This window comes from Pelobates fuscus, chromosome 1 (genome assembly GCF_036172605.1).
Source record: "Pelobates fuscus isolate aPelFus1 chromosome 1, aPelFus1.pri, whole genome shotgun sequence".
Taxonomy (NCBI): domain Eukaryota; kingdom Metazoa; phylum Chordata; class Amphibia; order Anura; family Pelobatidae; genus Pelobates; species Pelobates fuscus.
The window spans coordinates 470449568-470457648 of NC_086317.1; the positions used below are offsets into that span (position 1 = coordinate 470449568).

At 40.9% G+C, this 8081-nt stretch overlaps 1 protein-coding gene across 1 annotated transcript in view; it reads right to left on the reverse strand.

Annotated features, from left to right (window-relative positions):
• Positions 1-4818, reverse strand: part of TSKU (tsukushi, small leucine rich proteoglycan) — a 98028-nt gene extending 93210 nt beyond the window's left edge. The window contains exon 1 of the mRNA XM_063431609.1: positions 4751-4818. The gene's annotated coding sequence lies outside the window, so the exon portion shown is untranslated. The remainder of the gene's footprint in view (positions 1-4750) is intronic.
• Between the last annotated feature and the right edge of the window lie 3263 nt (positions 4819-8081).

An 8081-nucleotide genomic window follows, 5' to 3' on the forward strand; every position in this document is an offset into this window, starting at 1 on the left:
GCTCAGCCTGCAGCTCCTCTGGGTCCTTCTTGCGCGAGCAAAGATCGTTGCCGCGGTTACCACGGCAACGTTACGGCTCTGGCGAAAGTAAACTCTAGCCCTGGAGCTGCTGGCTAGAGTTCACTCTCAACACTGTGACCACCAGGGATTCCTGGTGGTTGCAGTGGTGAGAGTGAACTCTAGCCCCATAAACACACTACCCCCACACACCATACACATTCACACACTGCCCCCCATACACACACACTGCCCCCACACACACCATACACATTTACACACATTGCCACACACACACATACACTGCCCATACACACACAGCTCCCCATACTAACATTTCCACACACATACACAGCCCCCTCATACACACATTGCCCCACACACCCTACACATTCACACACTACACCCCCTCACACACACTGAACCTTTCACACACTGCACCCCTTACACATTGCACCACTGCTCCTATACCCTACAACAGCCTCATATCCCAGCAGACCCCAGGTAAGTTGTCAAAATGTTCTTAAACGGTTTGACTACTTACTCTGGGAGGGGGGCCCGGCCCTCCTTGCACCATAACGACTACACAGAGCAGTAGTGGTTATTGTGCATGGATTATTTCTTTAAATAATCTCCAAGTGCCCCAGTAGCCAGCAAGCCAGCCAGCCCACAGGCCAGCCAGCCAGCCCACAGGCCGGCCAGCCAGCAAGCCCACAGGCTGGCCGCTGGCCAGTAGCCAGCCAGCCCACAGGCCACCAGATAGGCTTACAGCCAGCAAGCCCACAGCCTGCCAACCGCAGCCAGCAAGCCACAGCCTGCCAGCCAGCAAGCCACAGCCAGCAAGCCAACAGCCTGCTAGCCGCAGCCAGCAAGCCCACAGCCTGCCGGCAGTAGCCAGCAAGCCCACAGCCTGCCAGCAAGCCCACAGCCTGCCAGCCGCAGCCAGTAAGCCCACAGCCTTCCAGCAAGCCCACAGACTGCCAGCCAACAACAGTAATTAAGGTAAGCGGAGCCAACTTGGCCTAGGTATCAGCGAGCTATGTTGTGTTGCTATATTGTGAATAGGAACCAGAGTGTTGGAGAGACCCCCCTCCAGGCCCCATTAGACTCCATTGTAGTCTCTAATGGGACCTGGAGGAAATTCTTTCTAACACACTCTCTAAAGGACACTGAGATAGCCTCTGCTAGAATACTCCCCCCTCCATGGCCCATTAGCCCTCAATTGTAGTCTCTACTGGGGCCTGGAGGCGACTATTTCCAGCAGGGACACTGAGATGGCCTCTGTTAGAAAGACCCCCTTCCAAGCCTATTAGACTCCATTGTAGTCTCTAATAGGGCCTGGAGGGGATTCTTTCTAACACACTCTCTAAAGGACACTGAGATAGCCTCTGCTAGAAAGACCCCCCTCCATGGCCCATTAGCCCTCAATTGTAGTCTCTACTGGGGCCTCAAAGGGATTATTGCACTTTTGTTCCTTGTGTCTAAAGATTGTGTAGGGTGTGGCTGGAGGCGGTGCATGGAGGCGGGACATGGGTGGCGCTTGCTGCGGAGTATGGGTGGGGCCTGTAAGGGGGCACTTGATTTATTTTGCCCGGGGGCCCTGAGGGTTCTCAGGCGCCCCTGTATTGATATATTATATATCTGGATTAGTACCTAGGAGCGCTTACATAATCTGGTTATTTGATCCTAAACATCTAACACAACTTGTAATTTGAGAATTGTAAGAATCCAGCATATAACTAAACTGGATCTGTCTGTAACCAACAGGTCTCACTAACGCATTCCAGATATTTTGTTTAAAATAGGGCAGATCCTTAAAAAACATGAGACAGGTTAGTTTCACTTTATAAAATATTCCAAGTTTTCTTTACTGACGCAATCAATTTTGGAGTTGCTTTCTTAAAATTCAAAGGGAACATCATTCTACTTTTGCATCTTTCTTCCTGTCCCTCAAAGCAGGAACCTTATCTCTGAATAGCGTCTTCTATAAATCCTGTCTGTGGCACACTCTATTTAGAAAGTTCCAGTACATATTTTACATTTAATTGAATGATTTTATATCACACAGAGACATTGTGAGTAGGGTATTGCTCTCTTGAGATATTGTAGATGTGCACTTGATGCATGTAAGATGATGTTGTGTTTCTTCAGTTTAATATATCATTTATATTCCAATCTGACATTCCATACAAGTATCTCAAACTCCAAATATTGGACGGAACGTTGGTTAACATGCGAAGTCACTTTAATTGGACTTGTTGGTTGTTCTCATGTCTCTCATGGAAAATGATGTGAAATAGTAGCCCAATCTCAGATTCAAGGCTGTAAATAACACATATGTTGGCTGCTGATACCACTATGGAGTCCAGAAGGAATTAACTTTTATGCCAATTGTTGTGGCATAATTGGCCTTAATAGTTTTTTTTTTTTTTTTTTTGCTTTCATTTGGATCAACAGCATAAAATTATATGTTTTACAGGTTGAACTTCATGGACTTGAGTCTTTTTTCAAACTAGATTAATATCTAACTTTTACAACAAAAACAAAGAATATGAGAACTCTGAGAATGGGCAAAAGCTTAGCGAAACTCAGTAGCTTGCCCCTTGAGTTAGTCCCCGCTCAGGTCTCAAAAATATCTTTGCTCACTTGTGCCGTTACAAATTTAACCTATACCATTTACGTGTGTGACTTATCCCGCCCAGTCGAGAAACTGAAATTTCGGGAAGTTATCTCTGCACAAGAGGTACAACAACTCCAGACCATCATTTCTGCCTTGTTTGGGCCTAATCAGCAAGGTGTAACTGATACCTCTCTAGGCAGTGTGAGCACGGGGTCCATGTCTGGATTACCCTTTTAACTTAAGGAGAGTCGGATCAAGTACAAAACAGAGAATATGAGAACCCTGAGAATGGGCAAAAGCTTAGAGAAACCTGAATGGCTTGTCCTTCGGTAAATCCCCACTCAGGTCTGATATGCAAATAGTAACAGCACAAATAAGCAAAACGTATTTTGAGACCTCTGCATGAACTTAACGAAGGGCAAGCTATGGGGTTTCTCTAATCTTTTGTCCCTTCTCAGAGTTCTCATATTATCTGTTTTTGCTACTAATAACAATGTAAGATAATAATTAAAGGGACACTGTAGGCTCCCAGACGACTTCAGCACATTACCTTGCAGGGTTAAACGAGTTTGTTTTCCTGGCACTATAGTTTCCCTTTAAGGTGTATAAGTGCGCTTCAAATAGCGTTGTGGATTTCCAGATCCTAACCCCCGATTAAATTGAAAAGGTACTAACAATCAAATAATTAACAAACATAACCAGTGAAAAATAATTATCCTAATGCAGCAAATGCGAAATGCGTTTCAAGGAAGGAGTAAGGATGCCAATAAACAATGGAACAAAACGTCCAGTGGAAACTGTTAACTGCCATATGTAAAATAAAATAAAATAGCATTATAAGCAATAATACTTTTGAGATGTTCTTGTATTCTCTGTTGACCGCTTCCTGTTTTCCCAAGATATTGAGAGTTACAACCTCTGCAGGTGATTAAACAACATACCATACTGCAAGTTTCGTAATTATTAAAGATTTAATAATGTATCTGTGTCCCATTACATTAGTTACACAGGCTGTAAAGAGACATGCATCTATCAATTTCAGCCTTCCTCAAATATGTGTTGGTGGAAATGAATGAAAAAAATGGGTTGAAGCAGTGATAAAGCTATTTATTCAGACAGGGAATTCAACATCCCTATTGTTCCTGCTGTAAAAAAAACCCTCTTTCCTTTGCCTTAGACTAAATCTCCTGTCTTCCAGTCTAAATGCGTGGCCTTGTTTTCTATGTATAGTACTGTTTATGAATAGATTTTCAAACAATGGTTTGTATTGCAAAATGTACAGACAGAAATTTGGGATTCAGGTATGCATCTACAATAGGGATAAACAAATGACGCATAGTGAAGTATGTCAAGTTTTAAATAAACTCTATGTTGTAGATGTAGACTCACAAAAGATGTAGAGTTTTGTGCCTTGAAGTGCCTCCCCTGATTTAGTCTGGGGGGCTAAGACCCTCCTCACCTCTTCTTCACCAGCAGTACGTCCAGGGGTCAGCAGTAAGGTAAAAAGCCACTTTCTTGCAATAATTTGTATATGTTTATTGCATACAAATGATCAAAAAACAAACTTGAATTAAAAAGATAAAATGGTTCCAACTATTTTCTGTCTGTACATTTTGCTGTTAATTGGGGTGGTAAATTGGGAAAACCACCCGGGAAGCTGCATCAATTATACAAAAGCTAAGTACCACTGTGTGTGTGGTGTGTGTTACATACTTGATTTGGGTATACACCAACCAAAATCTTTTTAGTTTTTTCACAATGGTTTGTATTGGCCCCAAATATATTTGTAAAATTCTATGATATCCCCTCTGAGGCAAAGTTTTTCTAAACTTAACAGATGTAAACGTTTGACCTATTACCCAAAGTAGGAGCATTTTTTTTAGCTGCACACTCACCTCATTAATAAATTAACCCCTTAAGGACCAAACTTCTGGAATAAAAGGGAATCATGACGTGTCAGACACGTCATGTGTCCTTAAGGGGTTAACCTAATTTATTTCCATACAGAAAAAAGTTGATTTCCTAATACTTTGTCTAAAGTTACTAAACTGATTGCTGTACAGAGTACTAAAAACCACCTTCGAAGAATATTTAAACAGAACAGTTGATTTACAGGATCACACCTGCATTCACCTTGGCTAACTCCAAGTCTCTCTTAATCCTCTGTCTTTAAATTAAAACAGTTTAATCGTGGAACAATTTCCTGCATAAAACTGAACTGGATCTGTCCAGACCAACAGGTTGTGCACATTTTATTTACTTTAAATCATGTCATGGGTGGATCCTGAAAGATATCAAGCAGGGTAGTGTCACCTTATAATATATTCCAGTTTATATCTACTGACATAAACAAACTTAGCTCGGAATAGAGCCTTCCGTAAATCTTTTTCCATGGCAAACTCTATTTAGAAACGCCCTGTACACCTTTTGTATTTATCCTTCCAAATCAGGTATCAATTAAAATATTTCTGAATATAGTAAAAAAAATGAATAGTCTATTACAAAAAAAAAATTATTAAATAAACATTCAAATATTTATTTTAGAATCTTTATTAAAAGTTATCATACTACATAGATAATTCAGAAAATCCACAAAATATTGCTGAAGAAGACTCAGAGCTGTTAACGTTGGCATAGGGAGGTAGCACAACGTACTGAAAAAAGGGTGCCATTAATTGTGCCACACGTATTTAACAGAGTTTTTTTTTAAAGTTTTTTTTTGCATTGTGTGATATCAGAGTATTTTTTTTGTATTTTTTAACAAAAGGTATAAAAAGACAATTTGTCATAGCCTTCTTTGCTCATCTTTATCAAGGGTGCCAATATTAGTGGAGGGCACTGTATCTATCCATCTACTAATATTCCACTTGGCAACTAAAATTCACATTAGTAACACTAACCATTGAATTAACCATATATACAGTAACTTTTTATTTAAATTGCGACATTCATTGACATTATTGACATGTCGTTCAATCCAGTAACAAGGCGTAACATGGGAACGTCTTTAAACTTTGCACCTGGGTGGGTAAGGTGTGCTTGTTGTATTTGGCTTTTTTTGTATCAATTGGTTTTGTAGAATATTTATTGGTTTTGTCTGTGCTAAAGAAATGAAACAATGACATTTGTGTGATGGAATAAAAGAGAAATATTTTTTGAGAAGACAGAGAGTACTGTTATCTTGAGTGGCTTAGATCCACTAGAAATAAACCCAGTGGAGCACTATAAATGTACACACTGTAGCGGAGAGCTGATTTCTCGCAGCTATTCTCCACTTTAGATCCAAGGAAGGCTCAGGAACAAGTCATTAGTAAATCCACAGCAGAGTTTCCAGCAGGTAAAAAGGTACAGCAAAATCCCCACAGCACTCCCAATAACTGGACGACACACAGTTTCAGGAGTAGAACTGACAATCGTTTATTCCAAGGTTTCTTATAAAGCCTGCTCCCATGCAAGGGAGGGAACTACAGTAATTAGGACAGTAACCAATGCAGTGCTTGTTACCTCCCACACCACCCCTCCCCTCAGAGTGAGTCATAATCCCCTTAACTTGTACAGTACTTTACCCCAAACCTGGATGTACCCCTAAACCATCACATATCCTTAATATTAGGGTACCGCTAGGTAGCCCTGATCTGGGTGAATATAATATCCAAAATTCACCCAGATCGGACCGGTGGTTCGGTAGTTACAGGAAGGTGAAGTTTGACCGACCGCACACGAGTTGGTATCCGAAAAGGGTTCCATGAGAATGGGCCCTGCGGTCGGTCTCCGTTCGGCAGTTAAAACAGACATTTATAATTGCCATCCATACTTAAATTCACCTAGATAGTGATTCCCTCATTCGGTACTTTGTTACTACCGAATGGGGATTCGTTAGGTCTCTCCATTCGGCAGTTACGGAGCTCTGGAGGTCTCAGCGGTGTTCGGTTGTTTGAGTTCCAGACACTCGACGACCAAACACCGCTGAGATTTTCATGCGTAAGATGGCCGCCGCCACGTGTACGCATGCCGAATGGCGGCCACCCAGATACAATGTTAATGAGCCGGTTAACTTGCGGTTTGGAAAGAATGTGAACCTTAATTGCTGGCACACTTCTCTCCGGGGTGGTCTCTCCGTTCGGTAGTTTCCATAAGTATATAGTACGGATGGAAACTACCGAATAACATACAATTCACATATTAAATAGACGAATAGCAATTCCAACATAGGTAAAAATATAACGAATACAGTCACACAGGCATTTTGCAGGACAGGCTTACTGCATTCCGCTACACACACTTACCCTTAAAAAAGAAGAAGATATAAATGAAGGTAATCACTGGGATAAGAAAAAATATATAGTGTAAAATATTAAATAACAAGGGGATGTGTTTGGTGGGTATTGTATGCACTCACATGGAATAGAGCCACATAAGGATGGGCTCAGATCTCAAATGGCAGGGGTATACTTTGGTGATATCAAGCCTCTTCTACCCTTGGCTTAGTGGAACTCAGAAAAGGAGATAAAAGAAATAGAAGCAAGTGCTTCTAGTGTAATATTATAAGCACGGTGCAAATATAATAGTTAAAGTGCAAGTGACTGCTCACCTTCTTGAGAGCCAGTTATACTTGGCTCTCAGTATAATGGTAGATGTGCCAATAAGGGGACATAACCCGTCTTTAGTTGGAAGCAGGAAAATGCAGGAATCTACAGGACTGTGTTAAGGCTGATATCTTGATTAATTACAAATAAAAACAAAGTATTTAAAAAATAAATTAAAATCAAGCCAAAAAGCCATAAATAACAATAAAACAACGTCCACGGGTGCTCCTGACAGACTGAGATGCGTTTTGTCGAGTAGAGCAGCTTTTTCAATCGGAATGACTGCTTCCATAAGTGCTGTATATTTGTCTTGCTGCTTCCTCTTCTGATTGGCTGCCAGCTAGCGACTGGATGGAATGCGAGCACGGAGGAGTTGGCTATCCGACTGTTCTGCATTTAGTGATCTTTCTTAGGTGGTAGTTACGTGATGCCACGATCGTAGCCTCACTTCCATTTTGCAAACCAGCAGCAGAGAAAACGACCGTTCCGGGGTTCACTTTGTTTGCTGCGTGATTATGTGTCAAGTTTGAGGGGACATACACTTGTGTAGTAGCTGCCTGCTATAAATATATTTTATTGGTTACATATCATTGAATATGCGCCTTTTATTATCCACAGCACTTTTCTATTTGTAGTGTTGGTATATTAATGCTTTGTATATATATATATATATATATATATATATATATATATTTATTTATTAATAACAAGGAATAATGATAGTCCTGTATTAAAGAAAAAAGTGCCGTTTGATGTTCGTACGTAGTCAATTTGAATAGACAATATCTGATGTCTCATCTTGCCTGTGAACTCTAACTCCTATTATTAAGAGCTATTTTCAGATTCTTTGAGTTAACAAAAAACAGCCAGAATGGGGA